Here is a 9,859-nt window from a genome sequence, read left to right on the forward strand (position 1 = left end):
ATTTGAGAGTTTGAGAGGTTTATTGCTTGAGATTGTAAACAAATATTAAAAAAACCCCAATTGTATGCTCTTCCTTCTAATAGCTAGATCTACCCCTCCTTGCCCGTGGAAGAGGCTATTTTGCCAGAACATTCGTAAAAGTTTGTGTTCTTGCTGTTGATTGTAATAGCTTATAGGATCCCTCGACGGCGCAGTCCTGGTAGTAGCTGTACGGATGAGGTTATAAGTAGGCTGATATCTCACTGTGTATGAGATTATCTGGCTTTTTTCTGGATTTCTTGTTTCCTTTTGAAAACTTGCGAGAATTCATGTGATCTCAATCTCTGTTGTGCCACCTTGCGCACCGGAATGGCTGCATGCCTAAATTTCCCTCGCGCACAGTACAGTTATATTTATGGAAAAGATGGTAAGCTGTACCAGAATGCTTTCCATATAAATACTTTACTATGTCTAATAATTAATAATATTTGTCAATTTTGTATTTTTAGATCGAATACAAATTTTTTTCTTTTTCAAACTTATGCTTAATCTCAACTATTAAGAATGCCAGTGAGGCATTTCTAATAAAAATTAACAAAAATATCGATAGCTTAACGAAAGCCTCTTGAAACTTATATGTAAATATGCATAAAAAAGAACATTCGAGGGTTGAAATTCACACCCTTCCATCAGTCGATGATAGTAACAAGCAAAATTTGCGGAACTCCATAGTGTAATTTTTTGCGCTAAACTTGCAAACTTGCTGATGTTTAATTATGGCACACAAGTGGGGAAACTACATGGTATTTATGTGCAATTTACTAATTAAATCATACTCCCTTTAAAAGTACAAGTTCCTGCAACAAATCTTTGTATGGCTCAATAATTACCTTGACTATTTGATTATTGTTATTTAATTTATAATTTTATTATAATCATAATATTATTCTATCCTAATCCTATTGAACTACTTACATGTCAAATTATTTAAATCATATAAATCATACTCCCGTTTAAAAGCACGAGTCGGCGTAAAAATCTTTCTCGCGTTAGACCAAAAAATTACCCTTGGAATTCACATATTATTCATTAAATAAGTATTAACATACTAGAAAATGGATTATGCCCTACGGATATTTAGCGCCCAAGGAAAATTCCGTCGCTAGTTACATGACTTGTAAATATTTGCGACGGATATTTTAGCGTACAGTCCGGAAAATAAGAAGAACACTGTTTTAAAATATTTTTTCTTTCTTGACGATTACCTTGTGCCTGGACTTACTGTCTTCACGCAAATCAATCTATCGTTCTAAGATTGGGTTTTGTGCTGGTCAGAGTCGAAGATAAAATATTTTTCTACTCAAAGAACAGTTATCAAGATTTTTGGCTATGGAGCCCTGTTACTGGTCATTCTTGTCGAGCGCTTGTTGGCGCTTTAATTGGACGTTGATTTTTTTGCACTTTCATCTATATGGGACACGGTCGATCCGTGAGCTCATTCTGGTATTATTGAAGTATTATATCTTCTTTATTTGTCTTGAGATTCCTGTTATATTTATATCTGTTCAACATTCTTTGCAGGAAACAAGCTGGTGAAGCAAGGACCCCGGATCGCCAGATGCGACAGAGGACTGAGCATCACTGGCTTCAGTCCTTCTGTCAGCCAGCATTTTTATCATTCAATTGTATTGGCTTGATGTTGTTTGTGGTATTATAAGTATATTATTAGCTCTTTGTTTTAGGTTATCTAACTTGTTATAATTAATTTGTGTTATGAGTTAATTGTATATATGTGTGTAATTAATAACTGGGAAGGGGGAGAACCAGCATTTTGCAGATCGTATTCTGATCTGTCGTGGTAGACCAAACTTTAAGACGTGTTAAGTTGGTTGAACTGTGATTAGATTAAGCGCCAGAACCTGGGATCTGGCATTATAGTTTCTTAGGCAGTTTCTAATTGTGTTATTCTTATTTTATTTTTTACTAACAATGCATTTTATAATGTCTGGTTGTTAGAATTGACTTCTCGATTTTTTTTGGGATATTTCTTGTTAATTTTTAAAATATACTCAGTCATGTATCTCTGAGATGTTTTACCAAAATTCCTTTTTATTTTGGTAAAATCCTCCTGAATTCATTTTTGCTATCCCGCAGTGGAGAAACATTACGAATCGTCAAATTATTTGATCCACGTTCAATTATATATATATACTTATAATTGCTAGTGCAGTAGTACTAGTGAAGACTTAAATTTATATCTAATTAGTAAATTCTATAGTATATATTACTAGTATCTGAATTATCTATATATCATCTCCAATACTTGTACCTCGATTATAAATAGTATTTATAGTATATATAGTATATATAACAAAAGACTTGTGTCAACTTAACGTAGGACAGCAAAAAGGTTATTCACCAGAGACTTTTTAGCCACTCTATGCCTAGTGCATCCTTGCATGATAATGTAAAGTTTTTTATGTTTATTAATAAATGATTAGAGTTGGATGGTGATTTGTGACACTGAGGAAGTTTGGTGGACTATAATAGTTGATAGTAGGATATGTGGCTTACTCTCTCTCCCCCTTTCTCTTCTCTCTTCTGTCTCTCTACTTACTCTATAATTGATTTTTGGTTATTGTATATGTATATAATTATGTTTATTATTTCTTATGTTAATGTTGGATATTTATGTATATGATGGTATAGGGCATCATCGTAGGTGACTTATTATGATTTCTTATAAGATATTATTTTATATAGTAGTAATTATTATGGAGTATAGCTATTGTGATTCATTATATTAGTTGTAGTTAGATAGTGAGTATGTGAGAAGTAGAGGAGAGATGTATGATTTTTAGGATGGGATGAGGAGAGAATGTTGTATGAGATTGACCTTTGGCTACTCAAGTTGGTTCTTCTTCAAGCAATCTGCTCTCATGATATTTCTATTAGGTTGTTGATTTGTCATATTTCTGGTATGGATTTGCTGTCTTAATCTTGCCTACACACATCCTCATATATATGATAGAGCATCAAGGCGTACCATTCTATCAGGTTTAAGTTCACTCCAATATAGATGTTACGGTATCAAGATTATGCCTACTATCTCGATAAGCTACCAAATTGCAATTGGGGCAGAGCACTTAGAGTTTTAGGGATGTACGTTTGTCATCGGTTTTTCGTGTAGAGAATTGGATAAGCGCAATATTCTCAATTCGTTTTGCGCGATTTTTTGTCAGCATATGGCTATTTATAGTTTTCGTATATTATATTTTTATATTCAGTATAAGTAATGATTTTAGTTTCTTACTTACTATATATACTCGGCTTCTTTAAAGTAGTATATATATTATGGTAGTTAAATTCTCTATCGTATTATAATTTGTAGTTCTAGAGCTATATGGTGTAGATTATATCAGTGATTGTTATTATTCCATATCGCAGTAAATTTATGGATCCATGATATTATAAGTGTCTTATAGTTTGTGCATCAGAGATTCTGGTTTATACGATCCCATTAAATATGTACATAATGACTCTTTTTACTAATTTACATTTTCTTACGGTTTAATCCCATACCTGCTATTCTATCAATAGCGGAGTAATTATAATATAGGTATTTGAAGGGTGGATTTTGTTGGTTTTAGTTTGGGATTAGTATTCTAGTTGGCTTATCACACTTAAACTTTTACGATAAGTATATTTTGTAATTATATTATATGTGATATTACTACACACACACACACCACTGTTTTACTGAGTTTAGAATAAGGTTATTTGTATCTCTAAACGTAAATAATGTCTATTAGTCTGGGACATAATGTATATATTCTTATGTCCGGTACTAGTTTTATTGTATTAATAACTATGACTGGTAATATAGGTTTCCTGGTATCTTATGGTACATTATTTCTATAGTTTTTTAGTATGAATTTGGTTTCAAATATCTTCACTAGTTACGAAGTAAATTTTTCGTCTTAGGAAATAACATAGTTGTAGAATCACTGTAGTGGATCTTATATTATTTTTTAAATTTTTTCAAAATGCAGCCTCAGCTATCTTAGATAGAAATTTTTCCAAGCTCTATAGGGATACATTCCTAGACGAAAATTTTTCGTCATAGAGAATACTTGACACGCATTTAAACCATAAAACAGAATAATCCGCTATCAAAAACCTAGTCGCCCCTTTCCTCCCAAAATTTTTCCGCCGTGCCCCTACCTTTTCCCAAAAATGCAACTATTTTCAGCAAAAAGCCTATCTTTCTTCCTCCTCCACCTCTAATCTCCCCTCTCTAACATATCTACACCTTGCCTCCTTGCGGCGAAATCTGCCTTCCAGCTCTCTGCCAAACCCATTACACCCCACCTGTGTAATCTGCTTCTCATTCTCTCCATCAAACTCTCCCTCCTCTAATTACTCTCGCATTCCCCAAAACAGAGCCTTCTCTTCACCCGAACAAACCCTAGATTTCCTCCTCCTGCCCCTGCTAGTTTCCCTCTCCTCGCCCCTGCTCATCTTCCCAACCCTCGATGCACCTCTCCTCGCTGAGCTGTGTCTCACTTTCCCAACCACTCGCATGCCAACCTCTCTTATCCCTCAACCAGATGTTGGAAGCTTATTCATGAAAACGGCCCAATTTTGCCTTGTGAATAGTCCCACAAGCGGAAAATAGATTGGAGCCCAGGTCGTGGTAGAGTAATCTATTAGCAACCCTGCCCTAGAAGATTAAACAGGAACCCGCGGACCATATCGCCTCTCGGTACACGCAGTTTGTCCCTCTCCATCCGCCCTTACTCCGGGGCGCGTAAAATGAGCACACCCTCCCTCACGCATCGGCCGACGGCCTGCTGCACTCGATACACGGGTGCGTGATAAGACACGAGAGCTGTGTATCGCACTCAGACAGAGAGAGACAACAGTAGTACGCTCCCACGAGCGAAAGAGGCAATAGAGATAATTGTAAATATAGAAAGCGAAATCATTTTCTTGACGAAAAGTACCTATGGATAATTAAGTAGCAGAATATGACGGATAGAGAGTGTGAGAGATCTGTGTTTCCTCTTCGTTATGGCTTGTTGTGAATATTCTGACATGCAAGGCTCCGAAGCCCCCTTATTTTTTAGGTGGGATTGAAAGGTTCGCTAGGACTTTTGTTGTAACCTCGGAACCGCGTGTCCCCTGCAATTCCAACGCGGAACCATTCGACGGCACTCAGGTTTAGATGCCTTCTTCTACCCTCAGTCCATGTGGCCAGCCCGCATGTACATAAATGTGCATAAAACTGTGCACAAAATGAAGCGCCTTGAAGATCATAAAGTGTGCGGCCTGCGGCGTGGCGTGCAGAGGCGCAGGACCGGTGTCCGGCGTGCCCGGTGCTGCGACCGTCTTCATCTGTCGGGATAGCCGCATGACGTGCTACTCTATTTTGTGCGTAAGCGCATAGGGCCGGCGTGGCGTGCGGGGCGTTGAGACGTAGGCTCGGCGTGGCGTGCTGTGCGAGACACGAATTCGCAGATTCTCATCTGTTGGTGTCGGTCGGAGAACCGCCAAAGACCACAAAACCCAAAAACACTTCAAAGCCCAGATAAGGAGAGAAAACCATTCATGTATTTTACCCTTTACTATTCATCTCGCATTTTTCGATGATGGCGACTATTCACAAAGGCAAAATTGCCTGTTGTCATGAATGAATAGGCTCTCACAAGCAGTCCCCCCCCCAAAAGGCCCATACTTGCACTGAAAAAAATAAATCAATAAACCGTACAATCACAGAAGATAAATATAGGCTTGGGCAAGCCTTTGCGTATTCGTCGTCAATTCGGAACGAAGAGGTAGCTTTCGGGCTTTGAACCTTTCTGTAGTGAGTTTATCGTCACTCTGCAAGGGACATACATGGACTATGACCTATGAATTTAGGCCTCCCTTGGCCATCATGTATTCGATAAAAACACACAGAATACGCGTTTCAATCTATCGTTAGCTGAGACCGGGTTTCGACTTGCGGAAGCGTTTAATAAGGGCACGAAGCCCACTATTGGCTTCAACAACAAGACTCTCCTTACTTCTGAGAGTTTGTTTACGCGGAGAGTATATGTCACCTTGTCTCGTCTCTCACGTTCTTGACAAGACTGGTGACTCTCATGGAAAATTCCGTCAGAAGTCCACCCCTAGTGGCGCCCACGAGGACACGCCTCAAACTCTACCCAAACCGCCGGCCATCACGGTTCCTTCGCTCGCCGGATAATGGTATAGTCCTCAAAGCTCGCGATTACAGTACTAACCTGTGTCTATTTTGATATAGCCGCTTCACAATACACCGCCGTTGGGACCCTTATTAGCACGTGAGACACTACAGGGTAACAAGTCAGCCAGTCCTGTGTATCATAAAGTGCAGCATCTGTCACCATAGAGCAAGGGGAGATAGTAGCAAATGCCTACATAAATGATAGAAATATTATGTTATATTCCTAGTCTCTCTCGATTGTCCACCGAGAGTCACTTCGTCCAGCTTGTTTCTAACCACCATTGAACACGACATGGACTACGTCTCAAGATAAGCGCGTTGGTTTCGCCCGCTGTCCAGCTGAGGCGTCCCTCCATTCTATCGCTGTCCGGCTACCTAACACCCACATCTCCCCTCGATTTGAATCCTAGCAACTCCACTAGGCTCCTGGACTACACTCCACTTAGCTCAAAGCGTCGTCAGCCAAAACGATTTTCTCTTTCTCAGGACTTTACAAAGTCCACAGGATCGACAACTTCGCCGTATAGGCGTCGTCTGCTACAGACTTATATCCCTTATTTGAATATGTCTGCCGTTTATGTTTTTATGTTCTACAGTGCTACTTGCCTTTAGAAGCTCTATGGCCCTAGATCCTAGAATTCAGAGTGAGTCGGAAATTTTAGAAGCAGAGAGCGATGGGTTTTTAGGACCAAAGGCGAAGTTTCAGATAAAAGACTCTTCGTTCAGAGCCATTCTTGGCTGCTCTGCGTCCGATCATGCAATTGTAAGTATCAAGAGCCAACTCAAGCTACACGATCTCCCATTCGGTGCTCCTGCCGCAATTTATTGTTTTCGGCTTTACCCATTGATTTCCAGTGGACACTCCATTACAGCCGCTAGACCATCCCGCACAGGACATTATACTTATAACTCACGATGCTCTCGCGGTGCTCGTAACGCTGTGGGAATCCGGTGACCGCGACTACTTCGGCGCATACGTCTCAACTAATTAGCGCTGTCAATGGCTATGCGGAAAGACCTCAAACTGACTGCCAGCATTGTGCAGTCTCTAGTGCCGGTTCTTTGGAGTTGTCGCGTTCTGAGATTTTCGATTCATCAAGTGATCCAATGTCTGCAAGACCTAAGTCTATTCATATCAAATATTTTTGGAATAGATAATCCCTGTACCTTTGCAAGATTCAATTCATTAGCTGAGCTTTGTGTCTCAAAATATAGTGATGTCACTTCACATAAGCAGATCAATGAGATAGATGACATAGTCCATTGCCTATCACTTTAGAATTTGACATATTTATTCGTTGAAGTTCATTCACAGTGAAGCCAACTTTAGCTTCGGTTATTGTGGCCGCACATGACGTTGTCAAAAATTCTCGGTTCTGCGAGGTTCTACCACTCTGTTTGGAGTTGTTTATAGACCATACCAGAAGATTTAAGAAGGTTACAGACTTGGTTTTCGCTGCACCCTTGGCAATGCAGGCTTCAGGTTGATGCCATATAGATTTGCTTCATCTTAGAATACCATGTCAGTGAGAAGCACGTCTGCTGGACATTCCATGCGTGATTGTATGATATAAGCTTATGGTAGCAGCAAAGGGCTAGTAATATCGGATAGTTGCATATTTGGGCTCAGGAGAATGATGTATCAAAATTAATCAATTGCCCTTTTGTTTGAGTAAAGCCTTTAGCTACTAATCTTAGCTTTTAAATTGATCTACTGGAAACCATGCTTAGCTCTGCGTGTTTACTTCTTTGAGATATCCGGCATCTTATTTTCCGATGTGGGACTATTCACAAAGGCAAAATTGCCTTTTCATGAATAAGCTTCCAACACTGTTGAGGATAGAGAGGTGCATCGAGGGTTGGGAAGTGAGCAGGGGCGAGGAGAGGTGCATCGAGGGTTGGGAAGTGAGCAGGGGCGAGGAGAGGAAACAGAGGCAGAGGAGGAAATCTAGGGTTTGTTCGGGTGAGGAGAAGGCTCTGTTTTGGGGAAGGAGAGATTAGAGGAGGGATTTGATGGAGATGGAGTCAGATTCAGGTGGGGTGTAATGGGTTTGGCAGAGGAGGGAGCAGATTTCGCCGAAGAGGGTGGTGAGTAGAGAGGGGGAGAAGAGTAGGAGGAGAAAGATAGCTTTTTGCTAAAAATTTCGATTTTGGGGAAAAGGTGGGCGGCGAAATTTTGGGAGGAAAGGGGGCGACTAGGTTTTGATGGGTTATTTTTTTTTAAATGGGTCAAGTATTCTAGACGAAAATTTTCGTCTAGGATGTATCCTAGACGGAAATTTCTATCTAAGATAGCTGACTCATTTTTAAAAAAATTAAAAATAAAAGAACCGTCTACTTTGTTATTCTAGACGAAAATTTTCGTCTAGGATGTTTTATCCTGAACGGAATATTCTAGACGGAAATTATTCGTCTAGTTTAATAGCAAACTAGACGGAAAAATTTTCGTCTAGAATATTTCGTTTAGGATACATAATTTTCTACTAGTGTGTGTGTGTGTGTGTATAATATAATATAATATAAAAAATCTTATGTAAAGTTAAGTGGATAGGAGCTAGTCATCCACCAACTTTTTTATCCATTGATGTTGCATTGGGATCCGTGAAAAATATGAAGAGTCTTTTGACATTTGTGTATCTCTTGATGGCACAAAACTAAAGACAATATGAATGGATAAAATTTTTGGTGGATAATACTTCTTATCCACTTAAGTTGACATAAGATTATATATATATATATATATATATATATAATATATATATTAGTATCTCAAAAGTACCCTGATAATAAATGGAAAAACTGGTACCAAGTTGCCCACAAGTCTATCTTTGGTATGTGACTGTGCAATATATCTTGTCCCTAACATCTATATTTGGTAAGTCCTGCTGAAAAATGGTAGTTGAGGCTCTACTTTGAGGTGTGATGTAGGGGCAAGATATAAGCCACATCACTACCGAGTTGCTGCGAAGCAACTTGGTAACCAAGTTCTCCCAATTTCTCTCTCTCTCTCTCTCTCTCTCATCTCTCTCTCACTCTATATATATATAATAGATATATATATATATATATATATATATATATATATATAGTAATATACTTCTAGACTCATCTATATATATATATATATAGGAGAGAGAGAGAGTAAAGAGAGAGAAAGGGGGAGAGAGAGCTAAAGACTCCTTCACTTAAGGTTGATCGTCGCACGACAAACTTCCTACAGCACTCTTTAATTAAAACTATATAAAAGAAACTTTTCATATCATGCAAGGATAAGCCTAAAGGCAATATTGAGGGCCAAAAATTTTGGTGAAATAACTTTTTGCTGTCCACTTAAAAGTTGACACAAAGAATTTAAGTACTATATAAGTATATATAATACTATATTATAATGGTATATAGTATTGTTAAAATTATATACATAATATTATAGTATTGAATTATATTGATGGTCTATATATACTATATATAGTTATATATATATATATATATAGTTGACGTGCAGTACAATATTTTGAGCCAAAATGAAACTGTAACCAGCCGAGGATTCTCCAAATCAAGGAAATTTTGGTAAACTTCAGAGATACATGACTGAGTATATTTAAAAATTAAAAAGAAATTCCAAAAATTTAT

Source organism: Asparagus officinalis, chromosome 10, assembly GCF_001876935.1.
Source record: "Asparagus officinalis chromosome 10, Aspof.V1, whole genome shotgun sequence".
Taxonomy (NCBI): Eukaryota; Viridiplantae; Streptophyta; class Magnoliopsida; order Asparagales; family Asparagaceae; genus Asparagus; species Asparagus officinalis.